The following is a 25,559-nucleotide window of genomic DNA, read 5'->3' as shown; positions in this document are numbered from 1 at the left end:
TTCCTGTTGCTGCCTATCCTCCCACTATTTGGTGTTGTCAATGTTTTGGATTTTAGCCATTCTAATAGACATGTAGTGGTATATCGTTGTTTTAATTTATAATTCCCTAAAGATATATAATGTTAAGCACCTCGCATATGTTTATTTGTCATCTGTATATCTTCTTTGGTGAGGTGCCTTTTCAGATCTCTTGCCCACTTTTTAATTGGGTTATTTCCTTATCATTGAATTTTTAAAGTTCCTTCTATATATATTTTGGATACAAGTCTTTTATCAGATATGTGGGGTTTTTTTGTTTTTGTTTTTTTGGGTGCGTTGGGTCTTCGTTGCTGTGTGTGGGCTTTTCTCTAGTTGTGGCGAGTGGGGGTTACTCTTCGTTGCGGTGCATGGGCTTCTCATTGTGGTGGCTTCTCTTGTTGTGGGTCACAGGCTCTAGGCACACGGGCTTTAGTAGTTGTGGCACATGGGCTCAGTAGTTGTGGCTCATGGGCTCTAGAGCACAGGCTCATTACTTGTGGCACACAGGCTTAGTTGATCCGCAGCATGTGGGATCTTCCGGACCAGGGATCGAACCCGTGTCCTCTGCATTGGCAGGCAGATTCTTAACCACTGTGCCACCAGGGAAGTCCAATATATGTGTTTTGCAAAGATTTTCTTCCAGTCTGTGAATTATCACTTCATTCTCTAAAGAGTGTCTTTCACAGATCACAAGTTTTACTTTTATTGAAGTGAAATTCATCACATTTGTCTTTAATGGATCATGCTTTTGCATGATCGTAAAAGGTCATCATCAAACCAAAGGTGACATAGATTTTCTCCTATGTTATCTTCTAGGAATTACACACTTTGTATTTTAAAATTTAGGTCTCTGGTTCATTTTTAGTTAATTTTTGTGGAAGGTGGAAAGTGTATATCTAGATTGTATTTTATACATGGGGATATTCATTTGTTTGAACACCATTTGTTGAAAAGACTATCTTTCTCCATTAAATTGTCTTTGCTCTTTTGTCAAAGATCAGTTGACCCTATTAGTGTGTGTCTACTTCTTGGCTCTTCTTTACATTCCACTGACCTATTTGTCTATTCTTTGGCTAATATCACCCTGGATTAATCACTGTAGCTTTATATTAAGTCTTGAAGTAGGGTGAGGTCAGACCTACAACTTTGTTCTTCAGTATTGTGTTGGCTGTTCTGGGTCTTTTCCTACTCCATACAAACTTTAGCAGCAGTTTGTTGCTATCTGCAAAATTACTTGGTTGGATTTTGGATTGGATTGTGTAGAATCTACAGTTTAAATCGGGAAGAATTAACATGGCAATTGATGGAGAAAAAGCATTTGACAAAATTTAACATACATTCATGATACAAACTCTCAACAAATTGGGTATAGAAGGAATGTACCTCAACATAATAAAGGCCATATATGACAAGACCACAGATTACATCATATCCAATGGTGAAAGATTGAAAAATTTTCCTCTAGGATCAAGAGTGCCCAGTGTCACCATTCCTATTGAACATAGTACTGGAAGTCCTAGGCAGAGGAATTAGGCAAGAAAAAGAAATAAAAGACATCCAAATTGTAAGGAAAAAGTAAAATTGTCTCTGTTTGCAGATTATATGATTTTTTATATAGAAAATCCTAAAGATTACAACCAAAAGTCTGTTAGTACTAAAAAACAGATGAGGAAAAGTTGCAGAATACAAAATAAACATATAAAAATCAGTTATACTTCTAAATACTAACAGCAAAATATATGAAAAACAAATAAAGAAAACAATTCTATTCACAAGAGTATCAAAAACAATAAAATACTTAGAAGTACATTTAACCAAGGAGGTGAAAGATCTGTACACTGAAAACTGTGAGACATTGATGAAAGAAATTGAAGAAGACACAAATAAATGGAAAGATATTCAGTGTTCACAAATTGGGAGAACTAATATTATTAAAACATCAATACTCTGCAAAACCTATTATAGATTCTGTACAATCTGATCAAACTTCCAATGACATTTTTCACAGAAATAGAGGATACCGAAATTTGTGTAGAACTACAAAACCACTGAATAGCCACAGCAATCCTGAGAAAGAACAAAGCTGGAGGCATCACATTTCTTTATTTCAAACTATAATACAAAGCTATAATAATCAAAACAGTATGGTCCTGGCATAAAAGCAGACACATAGACCAATGGAACATAATCAAGAGCCCAGAAATAAACCCTCACATATATGGTCAACTAATATTTGGCAAAGGAGCCAAGAATACTCAATGGGGGAAAGCATAGTCTCTTCAATAAATGGTGTTGAGAAAACTGGATAAACACATTCAGAAGAATGAAATAGACCCCTACTTACACCATTCATAAAAAGTAACTCAAAATGGATTAAAGACTTAAGCATAAGACCTGAACCCATAAAACTCATACAAGAAAACATAAGGGGAAAAGGCCCTTGATGTTGATCTTGGCAACGTCTTTTTGGATATGATGCCTAAAACACAAGGAAGAAAAGCAAAAATAGGTAAGTGGGACCTCATCAAACTAAAAAGTGTCTGCACAGCAAAAGAAACAATCAACAAAAATGAAGAGGAGACCTATGGAATGGGAGAAAATAATCGCAAACCATTTATTGGGATAAGAGATTAATATCCAAAATATATAAGGAACTTGTGTAACTCAGTAGCAAACTAAACAGATTAAAAAATGGGCAGAGAACCTGAATCAATATTTTTCCAAAGAAGTCACATAAATGGTCAACAGGTATATGAAAATATGCTCAACATCACTAATCATCAGGGAAATGCAAATCAAAACCTCAATGAGCTATCACCTCACATCTATTACAATGGCTATTATCAAAAGGACAGGAGATAACAAATGCTAGCAAGGATGTAGAGCAAAGGGAACCCTTGTGAACTGTTAGTGGGAATGTAAATTGTAGAGTCACTAGGGAAAACAGTATAGACCTTCCTCAAAAATTAAAAAAAAGAACTATCATATGATATAGCAATCCCACTTCCGGTATACATCCAAAGGAAATGAAATCAAGATCATAAAGAGATATCTGGGGACTTCCCTGGTGGTGCAGTGGTTAAGAATCTTCCTGCCAATGCAGGGGATATGGGTTCAAGCTCTGGTCTGGGAAGATCCCACATGCCGTGGAGCAACTAAGCTCGTGTGCCGCAACTGCTGAGCCTGTGCTCTAGAGCCCGTGAACCACAACTACTGAACCCACGAGCCACAACTACTGAGCCCGTGTGCCACAACTACTGAAGCCCACATGCCTAGAGCCCGTGCTTGGCAACAAAGAGAAGGCACCACAATAAGAAGGCCATGCACTGCAATGAAGAGTAGCCCCCACTCGCCGCAACTAGAGGAAGCCCATGTACAGCAATGATAACCCAAAGCAGCCAAAAAATAAATAAATAAATTTTTAAAAATGCTTAAGAAAGAGATATCTGCACTCCCATGTTTATTGCAATATTATTTATAATAGCCAAGATAAGAAACAACCTAAGTGTTCACCCTCAGATAAATGGATAAAGAAGTGATGATTAGGAATATTATTCAGCCATGAGAAAGAAGGAAGTCCTGCCATTTGCAACAACATAAATGTATCTTGAGGGCACTGTGCTAAGTGAAATAAGCCAGACAGAAAAAGACAAATACTGTATTATGATCTTACTTATATGTGGAATCTAAAAGAGCCAAACTCATAGAAGGTAGAATGGTGGTTGTGAGGGGCTGGGGGTGGGGGAAATGGGGAGATGTTGGTCAAAGGATACAAACTTCCAGTTATAAGATGAATAAGTTTGGGGGATCTAATGTATAGCATGGTGACTATAGTTAACAATACTGTATTATATACTTGAAAGTTGTTAAGAGAGTAGATCTTAAATGTTCTTAGCATAAAAAAGAAATGGTAATTATGTGAGGTAATGGAGGTGTTCACTAACTCTAGTAATAATTTTGCAATAATAAGTGTATCAAATCTTCACACTGCATACCTTAAACTTATGCAATGTTATGTGTCAATTATATCTCAATTAAACTGGAAAAAAGTGCAAAAGAAGAGAAAAACTCCTCAAAGCACTACTTAAAAACTTACTATCTGAGAAGAGAATGAAGGTACCAAAAATCGACCAGGGAGAAAAAAGTTTCTCTTAGAAGATCACACATCCTTTCCCCAGAATCATTGCTGAAGTTCCCATTCTTAGAAATTCTCAACAAATCTTTAGGATGAAAGTAAACATTAGTTTTAGTTAGGTAAATATAGCAATGTCTAGCCTTCCACCACCTTAGTATTCTCTTCTCCCACACCCTCAGCCTCTGTTTGCATTAGACAACTCAATTGCAAAGCAGCGACATGTTCCTTTCTGTTCCTAAAGTGAAAACATTATTTTGAGCCTGAGGCTATGAATATTTAAATCACCACAAGACTTTCTATACTTGCATTTGAATTGTGGATTATTTTTTATCCTACTTAAATATTTAGGGTCTCAGTGGACTATATATTTTTGGCAAATAGGACTGTCTCAACAATTTGTACATACAATCAAAAAGTCTCTCCTTAATTTATTTTTCTGTGGCTGGGATCAAGAAAATAATACCTTGAACACTGCAAGCAGAAATATTATTTTAATATTTGTACAGAGAAAGGAAAACTGCATGCCGTGAGTTGGCATCTACATTATTATCATGGATGCTAGAAAATTAATTCTCTTTGGTGGTTTTGTGATACCAGTGTTTAATGGTAGCTTTAATATAAGCCATCTCTGTGTACATAAAGGAAAAATATATTTAAACAAGTAGAAATAAATGTGCATGATTCATCAGCACAGTTAACTCAAGATTTTCCAGACTTATAACCACAATTGATAGGAAGATTTATCACCACAGCTGCCTGTGTTAAACATCTTTTCCTTGCAGTTGAAGGAATCAAATTTCTTCTTGGAGATTAGTCATTTGTGGGGGTGTCGCCAACTGCAAAATGCTTCTGTTACTGTCCTCCAGCCCTAATTTTTATCTCTTTTTGTGTCTTTCCCACTTATAAACAAATTTTAATGACTTACACAGTCGGGTTTTCTTCACTTGTTATTCAAACCTAAAACTTCAGTTGCTTTGTTGGATGGTAATGTGATAACCTCACAAGGAAGGGTGGGATGAAATGGCATTTTGGCAAATGTTCATAAGGATGAAATCTGAGCAGATGGGAAATTCTACATGACAGTGAGAGCTGAAAGGGAGCTAACATTTCTTGGGTGGCTACAAATGTGCCAAGCACTGTGCTAGGCTCTTCATTATTTTTCAACATCTTTATTGGAGTACAATTGCTTTACAATAGTGTGTTAGTTTCTGCTTTACAACAAACGGAATCAGCTATACGTATACATATATCCCCATATCTCCTCCCTCTTGCATCTCCCTCCCACCCTCCCTATCCCAAACCTCTAGGTGATCACAAAGCACCCAGCTGATCTCCCTGTGCTATGCGGCTGCTTCCCACTAGCTATCTACTTGACATTTGGTAGTGTATATATGTCCATGCCACTCTCTCACTTCGTCCCAGCTTGCCCTTCCCCCTCCCCATGTCCTCAAGTCCATTCTCTACATCTGCGTCTTTATTCCTGTCCTGCCCCTAAGTGCTTCAGAAAGTTTTTTTTTCTTTTTTTTTAGTTTCCATATATATGTGTTATCATACGGTATTTGTTTTTCTCTTTCTGACTTACTTCACTCTGTATGACAGACTCTAGGTCCATCCACCTCACTACAAATAACTCAATTTCGTTTCTTTTTATGGCTGAGCAATATTCCATTGTATATATGTGCCACATCTTCTTTATCCATTCATCTGTCGATGGACACTTAGGTTCCTTCCAAGTCCTGGCTATTGTAAATAGAGCTGCAATGAACATTGTGGTACATGACTCTTTTTGAATTATGGTTTTCTCAGGGTATATGCCTAGTAGTGGGATTGCTGGGCCGTATGGTAGTTCTATTTTCAGTTTTTTAAGGAACCTCCATGCTGTTCTCCATAGTGGCTGTATCAATTTACATACCCACCAACAGTGCAAGAGGGTTCCCTTTTCTCCACACCCTCTACAGAATTTGTTGTTTGTAGATTTTCTGATGATGCCCATTCTAACCAGTGTGAGGTGATACCTCATTGTAGTTTTGGTTTGCATTTCTCTAATAATTAGTGATGTTGAGCAGCTTTTCATGTGCCTCTTGGCCATCTGTATGTCTTCTTTGCAGAAATGTCTATTTAGGTCTTCTGTCCATTTTGGGATTGGGTTGTTTGTTTTTTGTTATTGAGCTGCTTGTAAATTTTGGAGATTAATCCTTCTCAGTTGCTTCATTTGCAAATATTTTCTCCATTCTGAGGGTTGTCTTTTTGTCTTGCTTATCCTTTCCTTTGCTGTGCAAAAGCTTTAAAGTTTCATTAGGTCCCATTTGTTTATTTTTGTTATTATTTCCTTTTCACTAGGAAGTGGGTAAAAAAGGATCTTGCTGTGATGTATGTCATAGAGTGTTCTGCCTATGTTTTCCTCTAAGAGTTTTATAGTGCCTGGCCTTACATTATGTCTTTAATCCAGTTTCAGTTTATTTTTGTGTATGGTGTTAGGGAGTGTTCTAATTTCATTCTTTTTTTTTTTTTTTCCTGCAGTATGCGGGCCTCTAACTGTTGGGGCCTCTCCCGTTGTGGAGCACAGCCTCCGGACGCGCAGGCTCAGTGGCCATGGCTCACGGGCCCAGCCGCTCCACGGCATGTAGGATCTTCCCGGACCGGGGCACGAACCCGTGTCCCCTGCATCGGCAGGCGGACTCTCAACCACTGTGCCACCAGGGAAGCCCTAATTTCATTCTTTTACATGCAGCTGTCCAGTTTTCCCAGCACCACTTATTGAAGAGGCTGTCTTTTCTCCATTGTATACCCTTGCCTCCTTTGTCATAGATTAGTTGACCATAAGTGCATGGGTTTATCTCTGGCCTTTCTATCCTGTTCCATTGATCTATATTTCTGTTTTTGTGCCAGTACCATACTGTCTTGATTACTGTAGCTTTGTAGTATGGTATGAAGTCGGGGAGCCTTATTCCTCCAGCTCCATTTTTCTTTCTCAAGATTGTTTTGGCTATTCTGGGTCTTTTGTGTTTCCATACAAATTGTGAAATTCTTTGCTCTAGTTCTGTGAAAAATGCCATTGGTAGTTTGATAGGGATTGCATTGAATCTGTAAATTGCTTTGGGTAGTAGAGTCATTTTCACAATTTTGATTCTTCCAATCCAAGAACATGGTATATCTCTCCATCTGTATCATCTTTAATTTCTTTCATCAGTGTCTTATAGTTTTCTGCATAAAGGACTTTTGTCTCTTTAGGTAGGTTTATTCCTAGGTACTTTATTTCTTTTGTTGCAATGGTAAATGGGAGTGTTTCCTTAATTTCTCTTTCAGAATTTTCATCATTATTCTATAGGAATGCAAGAGATTTCTGTGCATTAGTTTTGTGTCCTGCTACTTTACCAAATTCATTGATTAGCTCTAGTAGTTTTCTGGTAGCTTCTTTAGGATTCTCTATGTATAGTATCATGTCATCGGCAAACAGTGACAGCTTTACTTCTTCTTTTCCGATTTGGATTCCTTTTATTTCTTTTTCTTCTCTGATTGCTGTAGCTAAAACTTCCAAAACTATGTTGAATAATAGTGGTGAGAGTGGACAACCTTGTCTTGTTCCTGATCTTAGAGGAAATGGTTTCAGTTTTTCACCATTGAGAATGATGTTGGCTGTGGGTTTGCCATACATGGCCTTTATTATGTTGAGGTAAGTTCCCTCTATGCCTACTTTCTGGAGGGTTTTTTATCATAAGTGGGTGTTGAATTTTGTCGAAACTTTTTCTGCATCTATTGAGATAATCACATAGTTTTATCCTTCAATTTGTTAATATGGTGTATCACATTGATTAATTTGAGTATATTGAAGAATCCTTGCATTCCTGGGATAAACCCCGCTTGATCATAGTGTATGATCCTTTTAAGGTGCTGTTGGATTCTGTTTGCTGGTAGTTTGTTGAGGGTTTTTGTATCTATGTTCATCAGTGATATTGGCCTGTAGTTTTCTTTCTTTGTGACATCTTTGTCTTGTTTTGATATCACGGTGATGGTGATATCACCTCGTAGAATGAGTTTGGGAGTGTTCCTCCCTCTGCTATATTTTGGAAGAGCTTGAGAAGGATAGGTGTTAGCTCTTCTCTAAATGTTTGATAGAATTCGTCTGTCAAGCCATCTGGTCCTGGGCTTTTGTTTGTTGGAAGATTTTTAATCACAGTCTCAATTTCAGTGCTTGTGATTGGTCTGTTGATATTTTCTATTTCTTCCTGGTTCAGTCTCAGAAGGTTGGGATTTTCTAAGAATTTGTCCATTTCTTCCAGGTTGTCCATTTTATTGGCATAGAGTTGCTTGTAGTAATCTCTCATGATCCTTTGTATTTCTGCAGTGCCAGTTGTTACTTTTCCTTTTTCCTTTCTAATTCTATTGATTGGAGTCTTCTCCCTTTTTTTCTTGATGAGTCTGGCTAATTGTTTATCAATTTTGTTTATCTCCTCAAAGAACCAGCTGTTAGTTTTATTGATCTTTGCTATCGTTTCCTTCGTTTCTTTTTCATCTATTTCTGATCTGATTTTTATGATTTCTTTCCTTCTGGTAACTTTGGGTTTTGTTTGTTCTTCTTTCTCTAATTGCTTTAGGTGTAAGGTTAGGCTGTTTATTTGAGGTGTTTCTTGTTTCTTGAAGTAGGATTGTATTGCTATAAACTTCCTTCTTAGAACTGCTTTTGCTGCATCCCATAGGTTTTGGGTTGTCGTGTTTTCATAGTCATTTGTTTCTAGGTATTTTTTGATTTCTTCTTTGATTTCTTCAGTGATCTCTTGGTTGCTTGGTAGTGTATTGTTTAGCCTCTGTGTGTGTATTTTTTACAGATTTTTTCCTGTAATTGATATGTAGTCTCATGGCATTGTGGTCGGAAAAGATACTTGATACAATTTCAATTTCCTTACATTTACCAAGGATTGATTTGTGACCCAAGATGTGATCTATCCTGGAGAATGTTCCATGAGCACTTGAGAAGAAAGTGTATTCTGTTGTTTTTGGATGGAATGTCCTATAAATATCAATTAAGTCCATCTAGTTTAATGTATCATTTAAAGTTTGTGTTTCCTTATTTATTTTCATTTTGGATGATCTGTCCATTGGTGAAAGTGGGGTGTGAAAAGTCCCCTACTATGATTGTGTTACTGTCGATTTCCCTTTTTTTTTTTTTCGATTTCCCTTTTTATAGCTGTTATCATTTGCCTTATGTATTGAGGTGCTCCTATGTTGGGTGCATAAATATTTGCAGTTGTTAAAGCTTCTTCTTGGATTGATCCCTTGATCATTATGTAGTGTCTTTCTTTTTCTCTTGTAATAGTCTTTATTTCAAAGTCTATTTTGTCTGATATGAGAATTGCTACTCCAGCTTTCTTTTGATTTCCATTTTCATGGAATATCTTTTTCCATCCCCTCACTTTCAGTCTGTATGTGTCCCTAGGTGTGAAGAGTGTCTCCTGTAGGCAGCATATATACAGGTCTTGCTTTTATATCCATTCAGCCAGTCTGTGTCTTTTGGTGGGAGCATTTAATCCATTTACAGTTAAGGTAGTTATCACTATGTATGTTCCTATTACCATTTTCTTAATTGTTTTGAGTTTGTTATTGAAGGTGTTTTCCTCTCGTGTTTCTTGTCTAGAGAGGTTCCTTTAGCATATGTTGTAAAGCTGGTTTGGTGGTGCTGAATTCTCTTAGCTTTAGCTTGTGCGTAAAGGTTTTAATTTCTCCATTGAATCTGAATGAGATCCTTGCTGGGTAGACTAATCTTGGTTGTAGGTTTTTCCCTTTCATCACTTTAAATATGTCCTGCCACTCCCTTCTGGCTTGCAGAGTTTCTAAGGAAAGATCAGCTGTTAACCTTCTGCAAGATTCCCTTTAATGTTATTTGTTGTTTTTTCCCTCGCTGCTTTTAATATTTTTTCTTTGTATTTAAGTTTTGAAAGTTTGATTAATATGCGTCTTGGTGTGTTTCTCCTTGGATTTATCCTGTATGGGTCCCTCTGTGCTTCTTGGACTTGATTGACTGTTTCCTTTCCCATATTAAGGAAATTTTCATCTCTAATCTCTTCAAATATTTTCTCAGACCCTTTCTTTTTCTCTTCTTCTTCTGGGACCCCTATAATTCGAATGTTGGTGCATTTAATGTTGTTCCAGAGGTCTCTGAGACTGTCCTCAATTCTTTTCCTTTTTATTCTTTATTCTGTTCTGCAGTAGTTATTTCCACTATTTTATCTCCCAGATCACTTATCCGTTCTTCTGCCTCAGTTAATTTGCTATTGATTCCTTCTAGAGAATTTTTAATTTCATTTATTGTTTCGTGCATCATTGTTTGTTTGCTCTTTAGTTCTTCTACATCCTTGTTAAACGTTTCTTGTATTTTCTCCATTCTATTTCCAAGATTTTGGATCATCTTTACTATCATTACTCTGAATTCTTTTTCAGGTAAACTGCCTGTTTCCTCTTCATTTGTTTGATTGGTGGGTTTTTACCTTGCTCCTTCATCTGCTGTGTGTTTCTCTGTCTTCTCATTTTGCTTACCTTACTGTGTTTGGGGTCTCCTTTTCACAGGCTGCAGGTTCGTAGTTCCCATTGTTTTTGGTGTCTGTCCCCAGTGGGTAAGGTTGGTTCAGTGGGTTGTGTAGGCTTCCTCGTGGAGGGGACTGGTGCCTGTGTTCTGATGAATGACGCTGGATCTTGTCTTTCTGGTGGGCAGGACCATGTCTGGTGGTGTGTTTTGGGGTGTCTGTGACCTTATTATGATTTTAGGCAACCTCTCTGCTAATGGGTGGGGTTGTGTTCCTGTCTTGCTAGTTGTTTGGCATAGGGTGTCCAGCACTGTAGCTTGCTGGTTGTTGAGTGGACCTGGGTCTTAGCATTGAGATGGAGATCTCTTGGAGAGCTTTTGCCAGTTGATATTATGTGGAGCCAGGACGTCTCCGGTGGTCCAATGTCCTGATCTCAGCTCTCCCACCTCAGAGGCACAGGCCTGACAGCCGGTCAGAGCACCAAGACCCTGTCAGCCACACAGCCAGGTACATGGGGGAGTTTCTTGCCTTTTGGGGAGTCTGAGGACTTCTGCCAGCATTCAGTAGGTGTTCTGTAGGAGTTGTTCCACATGTAGATGTATTTCTGATGTATCTGTGGGGAGAAAGGTGATCTCCACATCTTACTCCTGTGCCATCTTGAAGGTCTCTCCCCTAGGCTCTTTATTGAAAGTATCTCATTTTATTCTTAGAGCAATCCTGTGAGCGGTTAGGTAATATTCCCATTTCATATATGAGGAAATTGACTTTTTCAGGATGGTACAGCTTATCAGTAACTAACTGAGCAGGTATGAGAAACCAGCTCCCAATGACTCCAAAGCTCTTCTGTTTTCTTTCTCCACTTGACCATATAGCCTCTAGTGTCCTAGAGTACAGTTGGATCAGACTTGTGCAACTATGAATGGTCAATTTTAGAATATTTTCATCACCTCAGAAGGATATCCTGTACAATTTAACTATAACCCCCATATTACCCATCCTTCCTCCAGTCCTAAAATGCCACTAATCCACCTTCTGTCTCTATAGATTTGCCGATTATGGACATTTTATATAAATGCAATCATATATTATGGGTCCATTTGTGACTGGCTTCTTTCACTTATCATAAGGTTTTAAAGGTTCATCCATGTTGTAACCTGCATCAGTACTATGTTCTTCTTTATGGTTGAATAATATTTATATGGATATACTATATTTTATTTATCTACAACTTATAGGGATTTGATGCCACGTCTACATAAGAAAATTCTAAAGCTGAAAGAGACATCAGTGGTTCATCTGCTCTATTAGCTACCTAAATCATGCAAAACTAATTGAGTATGTCTTACTTTTTTCTACAGGCTTCATGCATCCCCAAACTTGCCTAATCCCATCTCATAACTGTCTTTGCAAAATCATTTTAATTAATCAGATTTTGCTTAGACCTATTTGAGGATTAAGGAGCTACACATAATAAGTCTTTGTCAATTGAAGACAGATAACAGAACAACTGAGCAAAGAGTGAGATTTCAGTAAATCTATCAGATGAATTTATTTCATGCCACTTTTACTAGTTTGATTTTCACTGAATTGACTGGTTGTTTTACCAACATACAGATAGTTTAACGTATTAGGACATGTCTAAAATGACAGCTGGAAAAACTGGTTCTAAAGCAAAAGTAATTCAGACATTCACTTGACATCATAACTGGTTGTTTGAGTACAATTTACAAAAATGTATGGTGTGGCCAGAAAATTTGTTTAAAACCTGGTAAAATTATTTTGTGGGGAGATATAGCAACTATGCAAAGATAAAACTCTGTCAAAGTTTTAGTCAGCCAACCAGTTAATATCATTTCATGAAAGTAATAGGACTATTTAATTATATGTTTAACTGAATTGACCAGAAATATTGATACAATGTAACCTAGTTTCAATACCTTTCTTCAGGGTCCAATAGGCTAAATAAACAACTTTATCAGCTTCCCCTTGCCTTCTTAGGTTCTAATATGGAAAGAGAGGGAAGCCCTTATTTAAGCAATTGTACAAATGTACAGTAGAATCTAACACATTGGTACAAACCCTACAAAGTCTTGGCTAGAATGAAACAAAGAACTCATTAGTATTTATCTCTCTGTCTTTTTTTTTAGTATTTATCTTGATTAATCACAAAACATAAGCACTTTCGGAAACCACTTTAAGTGCTTTCCACAAGTGTGCCCAAAATAGTGCACAGAGAGTAGTACTGGGTACAATCACCATAGCAGCCCATTGCGAGAAGTTTTTCTTCAGGGTGTGAACTGCAATTTTTTGTTACCTACACCTTCTTGGTACTTGTCACACAAGATGATTGCAGTTAATACACAAGGTAGGGTTTATGCAACCACAATCTAGGAATTCTTCCTCAGATCTCATTTTATATGCAAACCCCCTCTTTGAACTAATGTATAATAGACCCTCAAATCCTATGTTAAGGCGATTCCATCTCATGATAAGAATGATCTTTTGTAATGAAAATACTTTATCATTTTAGAAGTACTATTGCATAAATTATTCCTGTTTATCCTTACAATTTCTTATTTTAAAGCATTTTACATATAGTCAACATTAATAAATGCTTTCTCAAACATCATTTTTACAAATATTAAATTTCCATCACATCAATTTTTCATAAAAAGGATAAACTGAAATTGTTATTCTTTCCTTTCTCCTGTTTCTTTGCCTTCTCTTCCATGGTGTGCTTTAGCAACCCTTCTGGCCATTTTTGTTCCCAATCCTCATACACATTTATGAGCTTAGCATTTCTGCTCTCCCTGAGAGTAATGGCCAAGATTGTGATTCCTTTCCTCCTTCTTCCTATCATATCTCATATTCCTTGTGTACCTTACCTAACCTTTTTCATTGTTGTCTTGTCCAACTACCTCCCAGGGACTTCTCACATGCCATATTCATAAGGGTCCCTGAAACAGGGTCTCTTCCTTTCTACTATGTCCCATTTCTCTTCCCCCAACACTAATTCAGTCTTGATTGAATGTTATCTTTGTTGACCAAACCTTCTCAATCTTTATCCTGATTCCCTTTTGTGAATTTTTTTTCATGTCTTTCCCAACTCTATTTTGCAAAATCTCTTCTCCAGAGGGATGTTGGGTATAAGGAGAGGGAAATATCAAGAATGGCTCTCAGGTGTTAGGGCTAAAGTTAGTGATGTCATACTGAGGTAGGAAATAGGTACTCAAATGTTTTTTGGTTGAGTCAACATATTTGCCTGGAGTTCTGGAGAGAGGCCTAAGCTACTGATAAAAAAATTGGAAGGGATGAAGAGAGAAGAGGAGTTGGAACTCAGAGTATATAAAAAGATAATCTGGCGGAGGCGTGGGGCATGGTTACCTGAAAGGTGCTCTCTTCCATTGAGAAAAGTGCAAAAGAGAAAAAAATATTTTCTGGTACAGAAATTTTGTAGCCATGGGGATAGAAAATGTGGGAACCTCTGCTCGAAGGTCCCTGGGTTTTTTAAAAATGAAAATAAAGAAGGAGTTTTGAGGGTAAGGGGTTTGGGGAGACTGAGAAAAGTTTGAAATAGATTTTGAGGGAAAGGGGGAAAGGAGTTGATTAGGCTAGGCCCACAGAGGTTCTCAAACTTTAGCGTGCATCACAACCTACTGGAGGACTTGTTAAAACACCGAATGCAGGGCTCCAGCCCCAGAGTTTCAGATTCAGCAGGTCTGGGGCCCAAGAATTCACATTTCTAGCAAGTTTCTAGGTAATGCTAATGTTGCTGGTCAAGGAGGCCACACCTTGAGACCCACTGGTTTAGGATATAGCGAGCAGTTGCCAGAAAATGTAAAAGAGCTCAGCTGAGTTTGAACACCAGTCCACAGGTTTTTGAAATTTTTCTCAAGTAGCTTTTAGCAGCCCAGGTGTGGAGAATCAGAGAAGGTAGCTGGTTGGATTGCTGGATGTGTGTTGAGCTACAAATATGAAATGCGAGCAAATGAAATGAAACGCAAATGAAAAGCAGATTAAATGAAATGCCAGCACCTAGTTGGTACTCAATAAATGGTAGCTGCATTATAAAAAAGATGAGATAGCAAGTGTTGGCAAGGATGTGGAGAAAGGGAATCCTTGTGCACTGTTGGTGGGGATGTAAATCAGTACAGCCACTTTGGAAAACAGTGTGGATGTTCCTCAACAAATTAAAAACAGAGCTACCATATGATCATGCAATCCCCTTTCTAGGTATATATCCAAAAGAAATGAAACCAGGATGTCGAAGAGATATCTGCACTCCCATGTTTATTGTGGCATTATTCACAATAGCCAAGACATGGAAACAACCTAAGTGAACATCAATGGATGAATGGATAAAGATGTGATATTATATAATATGAAATATATGATATATAAAATATAATATGTGATATATATGAATATTATTCAGCCATGAGGAAGAAGGAAATCCTGCCATTTGTGACAAGATGGAAGGATCTTGAGAGCATTATGCTAAAGTGAAATAAGTCAGACAAAGACGAATACTGTGTGATCTCACTTACACATGGAATCTTCAAAAAGCTGAACTCATAGAAAAAGAGAGTAGAATGCTGGATACCAGGGGCTGGGGGGTGGAGGAAATGGGGAGATGTTGGTCAAACTGTACAAACTTCCAGTTATAAGATGAATAAGTTCTGGGAATCTAATGCACAGTATTGTGGTTATAGTTAACAATACTGTACTATATACCTGAAAGTTGCTAAGAGAGTAGAGCTTAAATGTTCTCCCCACAGAAAAGGAAAGGTAATTATGTGACATGATGGAGGTGTCAGCTAACACTTTGGTGGTAATCATATTGCAATATATGTGTATCAAATCAACACATTGTACACCTTAAACTTACACAATGCTACATGTCAATTATATCTCAGTAAAGCTGGAAAATTAGATAGATATATAGATAATTAGCTGCTTCTCTATGCCTATACAATGCCTTTGCTGGACTCTGCTGCCCCTCTGGGACTGGCTTCAAGTGACAGCCTGTTCTTGCCTTTTTTTTTTTTTTTACTGAAAGCATACCAGGCAAGCCCTCAACTGTCATTGTAGATAGATGACTTCCCAAATATTGCCATATAAGTCACTGTATTTCAGTTTACCCCACCAACGCATAAAAGTTTCCATATTAAACTAAGCGGGTAACTGTTGCCTTCTGAATGCTCCCCAGTTCCTTATCTGTACCTCTAATGCTAAATAAAGGTTGTTGCCTTGTGGCTTCATTATGTACCTATTTTGTCCTATGTCCTCAAATGCAGGAATTATGTCTCAACTGTAAACACTGAAGTCCTGTGGTATAGGGGATCTTTGCTGCTTCTAGTCCCACTACTGAGTCAGCTCTCCCTAGATTCACACCAATGGCAGAGGCTATGCCTCAAACCAGACCGTATTTGGCCCGCCAATGAAAGCACACCACAGAGAGAGTGCTTGTCAGATCACGTGTTTAACTGTTGCCATGTTGTATGCACAGATGCACCTCATGCCTTTCTACATGTCATATGAGGATACGTTACCTTCTCAAATATAGAGAATATGTTATACTCTATATGTTAGCCTGAACCCAGACCACGACAACACTGGCTCCCCAAATCACATTATACAGTGGATACGAGGGACATGCTAATCTTCTCTGCAGTGTCCCAATTTTAATATAGATCCTGCTGGGCTGAGCACAAACTACATGTAAAGCACGGGGGCTGGCTGCTTCCTTTAAATCTGAACACAAAACCACTCCTCCACCCCCTACCAATCCCACTTATAACTCATGTTCAACTCATAAAACCCCTCAAATTTCATGACTAAAGTGAATCTCTTATAAGCAAAATCTTAGCAGTTCAAGGCCCCTCAAACTTCACTATGTACAGTGTCTATATACAATGTCTCTATGTGTGAGACGGTGTGCTAAAAATAACTGAAGACCTAAGAGCATCTTTGAGGGGCTGCTTTAATGACTTCCAGTTATTAACATGGAAGAAGATGTCCAGGATAACATGGGAAATTTTAAAATTTTTGTGGAGAACGAAGAGGAGCATTCAGTTAATTTCTAAATAGCATGCATATAGTCTTGTGGACACTGTATAGGGGCAGCTGTCACTGAGGTCACACCTGTCACTTAGTGCCTGCAGGGACTGCCCTCTAAATAACCCTGGGTAGGTGGTTATGCCTCTCATTACACCCTGTGAACCAAAGTCCCAGAAATCACACTATGAAAAGCCCCTCCTCAAATTACATCATTCACAAATGCAATAGAAACCATTATAATTTTGTTCTAAGTTAGCCCAATAAGGCCACTTTAACTGAGACAGTTTGAAATTAAGGTCATCTTCTCAGGAATTTGTTATGAAGTTGCTAAGCGGGATCAGTTTCCCAGGGCTGAAGTGAATTTTGCTGTTGTAACTTGAGTTGAGGCACATAGGACAGCTGGTGGTCTACCAAAAGGAAGGAAAAGCATGCTCAACAGAATAAAAGCAGCTGTGAGGTTCCCAAACATGGAGTCTACCACATCTGGCACTGGCTGGACTTCCACATTATCTGGAAGTTTTCCAGGCTGCTGTCTCCTGATTTCATGGTCACTGGTGCTGAGCCTCCTGGAAATGGTTTCTCTGATCTTTAGAACCAGTAATTCCCATTCATATACAGGGTAGTTGATTACAGTTGTAAACAGCTTCTTCAAGATATACACACATAGGCACAGTCTCTAGAGATACTCTTAACAAAAAGATTGCCAACACTTCCCTGTTGGAGACATCTGTCTCCACTTTGTAAACAAGACAGTTTACTTGGGCTAGGTTGGAGAAGAAGGTAAGCAGAATCCATAGCTGCCAGAATGCCTCGGCCACAGCAAAGGTTCTACAATTCTTTGGGAGGTTTGTCAGGTGAAAGGTCAGAATAGATAAATTAAACACGAATTTGTGAATGCTCTTGAAGGGGAGAGGTGGTTAGGAGAGTAGCTACCATTTTGAAAACATGGGATAAGCAAAGTAAATCACCAAAATTGTTACACGGCACTATGTATTTGTATACATCAAATACAAAAAGAGAGAGAGAGGTTATACATATATACATGTATATATACATGTATATATATGTATATATACACAAGTACATATACAAACGTGTGTATATATATATATATATATATATATATATATATATATATATACTCTGCCCACGTGGCCAGTTTCACAGAGGAATGTCCCCTCTAACACCCCCAACCCCATCTGACCAATATTATCTCCTATATGTTAGCCTGTAGTAGATGGTTCCAGAGAATTCCTGTAACTGCACCTGTAGTGTAGTGTTGTTATAAGGCCAATTCTAGAAAAACAATGTAACTCTGAAGAGCAGTAACTGACAGTCATCTTCTCTTGATGGAGGAAGAAAAACATGTTGATGCTAGGTCATGCTTTCCCCTCAGTGTGGACATGAACTTTATGTAATCTGCACAAAATAAGATACTGTTCAGATGAAGATTACTGGGCTCATTTAGGAGTCCCCAATGTAATCACATTGAAAGAAGGGCTACCATCTTCAGGTCTCTTCTCATTCCTGCACAATCTCTCTATATTTCAAAACTCTTTACAACAACACACAGCACTAACCCACCATGGACCTACGGTCTTATAATCTGATTCAAAGATTTGGGAGCTAAAGTTAAAGTTGTCTCCAGTTTGATACTCCTTTGACCTTCCTGGCCTGCCAGACACAGGCCCATGAACTACGTAAAGTCCACAAATATCCCACCCAGGCTGCTTGGTGGGCTTCTTGTAAACTGCTCTGCACTTTGATCCTTCTCTATTGGGGCAAAAGGAGGGGAAAGGTAAAGTCTAAACTTTTAGGATTGATACAAGTCCCTGTGCTCCATATTGTTTCTCTTGCTGGATGTGGAATATATTTTCTTTTACTCTTGCTCCACAAATATATTTTTGCTACACCTCCAGTGCATAGAACTGAATTAATTATGATTTTCAGTTCATGATACTTCATCACTAGTTCATGAATTTATTTTCATTTATTTATTTATTTATTTATATATCTACTTATAACTGAACACCTGTAAAAGTACCATCCAAACCGGAACTAGAACATTAACAGTAATTTACCTGTGTTCTTCTCTCTTATCCAATCCTTCTATCTGCCTCATCAAAGGTAACCACTCAGGGCCACCACAAGCCCAACCACTAGAGCTTTTAGAGAAAGATGCAAATTAGAGAAAGATGTCCTTTCCCTAAGCACATTTTTTAGTTAAAATATCATTTATTTATCAAAAATAAAAACATCACTATGTTCAGCACAAATTATATAAATAAAATTATTTCAAATTATTATATAAAAATTAGAAAATTAGAAGTGATTTGAAGTTTTAATTATAGTTATTAGAAAATCAAATTCTTTATAATATAAAAATTTCTTTTAAAATAGCTACATGTCTTGCTTTCATGAAACTGAATATCATATGAGAATTTGAAAGCTTATTTACTCCAATATCTTGTTTTCAAAAGAAGTAGCCAATAGATTTTATAATCTTTCTAATATATTGTATTCCTTAAGTAATTTTAAATAAATTTTAATTTTGAGGTACTACATTCTTCACTGATGACCAATATTGGAAAATTAAATATATCCAGAGAGCCACAAAAATATATAAAAGTGTATAGGCCAATCATACTAGGTATTAAAATACAATATGAGAGAGTTAGTTCCTTACACAATGATCTTCAAGCAATATCACATCCCTTACAATATTGATTGGTCAATTTCAACTATAAATTTTTTACATAATTTCAATAGTTCACAGTCTTCATAATTCATCAAATCACTAGTCATCTGGAACATTGAAAAGGCCATAGTATTAGTACATTTTGACTTGGTTCATCCTTTTGGGTATTTAGAGTTCCATGTTAACCCAGATAGAAATTTCCTTGTTTTAATGCTCATCTCAGAATTACATCCACAAACAGAAGACCAAATGACATACTGCTAGAGAGTAGACTAGCACTGAGCATCTACTCAATCCTCACTTTTAGCAAAGCCACACCTGTTTTGGATATCTACCAAACAGGGCAGCAGAAAAGTTCTTCTACCAGGTATTCTCTTTATACTTTGCCTGGTATTTTGGGCACTCAGAAGGACATACTGACTGTGTAGCCCATAGGCAATGCTTTTGGAAGAAAGCCTAGGTAAATCTCTGGAGTCAGCTTCTTTAAGACACCATGAGGTCATGAATTGAAATGATGTATTTATCCAAGGCTACAAATGATAGCTTAGCCAAAGAAAGAGCCCAAGTCATGATTAAGAGGGAAGCTATAGTGGACACTGATATAGCCCCATGATATTCACTCCCCAGTCTTCCAGAAATACGACCTCATCTTCTGCTCGATGATATACTTTGCCTAACTTTCAACCCATTTGATTTGATTGGAAATGACCTCCACTCTCAGTTCCAGGAGTAGACTTTATTTGGCCAAATCAAATCAGCATATCCCTGGCCATAGTGATTATCTCATGGATTGGCATATGACTAAATCTGAACCAATGAGAAGCCATGAGCCCTTTACTGATGTTTCCGAGAGGTAGAAGTACTTTCCTTTTCCATTGACTTTGGCTTTATGAGAATATGAAACTTGGGGCTGCTTCAGCCATCTTGTTACCAAGAAAGGAGGCAACCTGGAAAAGCCAGCAGAGAGAAAAAGCAATGCCAAGATAGTCACAGAAATTGGCCCTAACATTATCACTTGAGCCTCTGTAACAAGCTACAATTGAAGCCATTATTACCCCTAGACTTCATTAGCATGAACCAATAAGTCCCTCCTTTCTTGTTTAAGCCATCTATGCTTGTAGCCAAACAAATCTTGATACAGAAGCCAAAAATCAAAGCTAGAAAAATAGTATGAAGTGGCAAGTCTCAGAGTTGAGTAAAACTATAAATGGGAAAGAGCACCCTCAAAAATCAGAGCACAAACCAGGGGCTGGAAATACAAAATGGCACCTGGTTGCTGTAGGGGGTTGGATGGTGCCCCCCCCAAAATATATGTCCATCTCAACCTCAGAATGTGACTTATTTGGAATAAGGGTCTTCGTAGATGTTATGAAAGTAAGAATTTTGACATGAGATCATCCTGGATTAGGGTGGGCCCTAAATCTAATGATAAGTATTATAATAGACAGAAAAGAAGGAGACACAGAGGCAGACACAGGGGAGAAGACCATGTGGATATGGAGGCAGAGATTGGGGTTATGCAGCCACGAGCTAAGGAATGCCTGGAACCACCAGAAGCTCAAAAAGGCAAAGAAGGATTCTCCCATAGAGTCTCTGGAGGGAATGTGGTTTTGCTGTCACTTTGACTTCGGACTTCTAGCCAAACCAGAACTGTGAGAGAGTAAATTTGTGTTTTTCTAAGCCACCAATTTTGTGGTAATTTGTTACAGCATCTCATAATGCAGATGCTATGGAAGACAGATGCAAGATATAAAATGTGTTATGAGGAGAATATCCATCACTGCTGGAAAAATGCCAAGACTGTGTGAATGAGGCATATTGGAGATAAAAACTAGATTGACCTCTAAGAGGAGTAGGGAAAGGATACAATGATCTCTTGGGTCACCCCATCCTGTTTCTGATCATTTAAAATATGAGACTGCTAAAAGTCTTGGTAAGCTTAGTCACTATTTTGAAAGGGCCACAGTGGTGATATTGTGCCATAGGCTCATGGGTATAGGTCTTCTCTGCCAGGAGTACAGCTGTGTATGATCATCCTTATCATTATACAGTACTTTCCAGATAAGATCATATCTTCCACCAGGTTTGTTTACCAGTTATATAGGATTTGATTGAATCAGCCTCTGGCGTAGAGGTGGCTGGAGTCAGAGTCTTGTTGGGACAAGAACAACCCCCATCACAATGTTAGATTCATTTTATTTTATGGGTAGAAAGCCACAGTAGATCAAGGTTGTGAAACTAGGCAAAGGTAAACGAACTTGAAGACTTGCTATTTCAAAGGCCCATATAATCTTTCCCTCTTTTCAGTAAGTTGTTTACTATGGCTCTCAAGAGAGAGAGATGCTGACCAAGTTTCCATATAGAAGGTGGCATGTTATAGGCCCTGCATACATGGGAGCAGGTAACTGCTTACACATTTACCAATCCATGAGTAAGGCAGTTAAAGGGAAAAAGCGAGAAAGAGTAATATTAATTCTGTTTTGGAATTATTGTTACTTTACCCATTTGTTGAGTGTGGCTCAACAGATGTCAAGCAATCACCAATCATACTAGTTATTCTTCCTTCATTAGGCAGAACCAAGTAATGAATGGACAGAATAAATGGGGCAGAATCTCCTTCCTCTAAACTATCTTTGAAAGGTAGAAGAGTTGATAGAAGTTCTGTCTTCCATGGTCTGGGGAATGGGGAGGAAGTGTTTTCTTATAGTACCATTGAATGGATTCCAGGAAGTGATAAACATTTCTGATTTACATGGGAGTTTCTCACTGTAGATCCCCTGGGACATTTTGTCATAAGACATCTTGGCTGGGCCTTGGCCAAGGAATTTCACTGGAACATACTAAATCATTATTTTATCTTTATTAGAATGGGTTTATCATCACCACTTAAAAGCAATATCATAAAGACCTTAAATATTAAATGTTCAAAGATCCATGCTCCATGAAGTTTATCCATGAAGATTAATAGTAATAAGTAGAATGATCAGATATTGTGTAGAGACCACAGTTAAGTGGTCCTTTATCAGAAGTGTAGCACTGCATTTTTCTTTAGAGGGGAAGAGAAGTGCTTGATGAACTGGGGTCAATAAACTGGCAGAAAGCTTTGATGCCTGAAGATACTATATAAATTTGGCAGGAAAACAGACACGGGGCATCAAATCAGTCACTCAGCTCTATTCACAATGCAGGAAACTTTTCTCTTCATCATGTCCAAAATTACTTCCAAATTCTGGGTACAGAGGGTCACATGAGGCAAGACTTGGCAGAAATGTAATAATTGCTAAAAGGTGTGCCGTATGCAACTCTTAAGGTAGAACAGGGTGTTCCTTCTTGCCAAACAGATATATTCACCTTCCACGTCTTTCATGATCATATAGATATCATATAGATTGACACTAGAAGTGGTCTGGCCCCCACCATAGGAGTGCCTTGGTGATCTTTGCCAAGAACAAAAATTTAATGAAATATTCCTGGACTACCACTGACTCACAGCCACTTTCTGAGGTTGCTATCCATGTCATCTGATCTCTTAACTTCTAGACCACTTCTAGGGAGCCTGGGTCTTTGGGCACCTTTTAAAAACATTCAATCTTATCTAAATAAGGAAGGGTGACAGGTGCAAGATGACTTTCCAGAGAAGTTTCTATGTATAAAAATAGTATTTGGGGAGCAGGACTTTTGGAATGAATCCAGCTTACCCTCTCCCCAGCCAAACAACAATTTAAGTGATGAAAATTATTTTAAAAATAATTCAAAGTCACTGGAAAATTTCCTAAGGGCTACAGAAAATGGAAAAAACATTCATTCAAGAATATCTACTAAATCTCAGCAGGAACAGTAAGTCTGTGACCTTTGAGCCACAATTCACTCTATTACTCTCTCTCCTCTCCCAGCTCATGTTATGGAAGTCTACCCTGGGCATGTGCAGCCAAGAAGTTAGGGGTTCCTTCTCCCCCAGTTTCTAGTTTGGGGATACAGTTTCACCCAGAATGGTGAGGTTGCTGTTGTTTCTCATACCTTCTAGCAACATGTTACAGAAACTCTATTCCAGCCAGGCATGGCATATAGGATGGGTCTCTCTTTAGCTACCCATCGTTCACTCGTAGGGTGTAAGCTCTACTCTAGGTGTAGGAGGCCAATAATACTGCCCCCAACCACCTCTGCCACAGCTGGCTCATAATGCAGAGATTTCATGCAGGGAGGGGTAAGCTAAGAAGACTAGAAGCTACCACCTTCCTCCAGTGTCCATCTTATAGAGGGGGAGGGTCACCCTGGGTTTGAAATCAAAGTATGTTCTCTAGCCATAGTGGAATTAAATTAGAACTCAATAACAATAAATTTTGGGAAATTCACAAATATGTGGAAATTAAACAACATATTAGTAAATAACCAATGGGTCAAAGAAGAATCATGAGAATTTGAAAAGTACTTTCAGAGGAATGAAAATTAAGACACAACATACCAAAATCTTCTCTAACACCATACACAAGAATAAACTCAAAGTGGATTAAAGACCTAAATATAATACCGGATACTATAAAACTTAGAGGAAAACATAGGCAGAACATTCTCTGACATAAATCGCAGCAAGATCTTTTTGATCCACCCCCTAGAGTAATGGAAATAAAAACAAAATAAACAAATGGGACCTAATTAAACTTAAAAGCTTTTGCACAGCAAAGGAAACCATAAACAAAATGAAAAGACAACCCACAGAATGGGAGAATATATTTGCAAACGAAGCAACTGACAAGGGATTAACCTCCAAAATATGAAAACAGCTAATGCAGCTCAATATCAAAAAAAACAAACAACCCAATCCAAAAATGGGTGGAAGACTTAAATAGACATTTCTCCAAAGAAGACATACAAATGGCCAAGAGGCACATGAAAAGATGCTCAACACCACTAATTATTAGAGAAATGCAAATCAAAACTACAACGAGGTATCACCTCACACTGGTCAGAATGGCCATCATCAAAAAAATCTACAAACAATAAATGCTGGAGAGGGTGTGCAGAAAAGGGAACCCTCTTGCACTGTTGGAGGGAATGTAAATTGGTACAGCCACTATGGAGAACAGTATGGAGGTTCTTTAAAAAATTAAAAATAGAGCTACGATATGATCCAGCAATCCCACTCCTGGGCATATATCCAGAGAAAAACCATAATTTGAAAAGATACATGTACCCCAATGTTCATTGCAACATTATTTACAATAGCCAGGACATGGAAGCAACCTAAATGTCCTTCAACAGAGGAATGGATAAAGAAGATGTGGTACATATATACAATGAAATATTACTCAGCCATGAAAAGAATGAAATAATGGCATTTGCAGTGACATGGATGTACCTAGAGATTGTCATATTGAATGAAGTAAGTCAGATAGAGAAAGATAAATAGCATACTGTATTGCTTATATGTGGAATCTAAAAAAATGGTACAAATGAACCTATTTACAAACCAGAAATACAGTCACAGATGTAGAAAACAAACTTATGGTTATCAAAGGGGAAAGGAGGGAGGGATAAATTGGGAGATTGGGATTGACATATCCACACTACTATATATAGAGAATAGATAACTAATAAGGACCTACTGTATAGCACAGGGAACTCTACTCAATACTCTGTAATGACCTACATGGGAATAGAATCTAAAAGAGTGGATATATGTATATGTACAACTGATTCACTTTGCTGTACAGTAGAAACTAACAACATTGTAAATCAACTATAGTCCAATAAAAATTAGTTTTAAAAGACACAAAACAACAACAAAATCTATGGAATGAAGCTAATGCGGTGGTGAGAGGAAAATGTGTAACTTTAAATGCCTGTATTGTAAAAGAAGAAAGGTCTCAAATCAATAATGAAACTTCCAACTTAGAAAACTAGAAAAAGAAGAGCAAACTAAATCCAAAGAAATAAAAAGAATGAATCAATAAACATTAGAGCAGACATAAATGAAATAGAGAGCAGAAAAAAATAGAGAAAATCAACAAAACCAAAAGTTTGTTTTTTTTAAAAAAAAATCAACAAAATTGGGACTTCCTTGGTGGCACAGTGGTTAAGAATCCGCCTGCCAGTGCAGGGGACACAGGTTCGATCCCTGGTTCAAGAAGAT

The sequence above is a fragment of the Lagenorhynchus albirostris genome, chromosome X (genome assembly GCF_949774975.1).
Source record: "Lagenorhynchus albirostris chromosome X, mLagAlb1.1, whole genome shotgun sequence".
Classification (NCBI taxonomy): domain Eukaryota; kingdom Metazoa; phylum Chordata; class Mammalia; order Artiodactyla; family Delphinidae; genus Lagenorhynchus; species Lagenorhynchus albirostris.
This window is presented reverse-complemented; position numbering follows the sequence as displayed.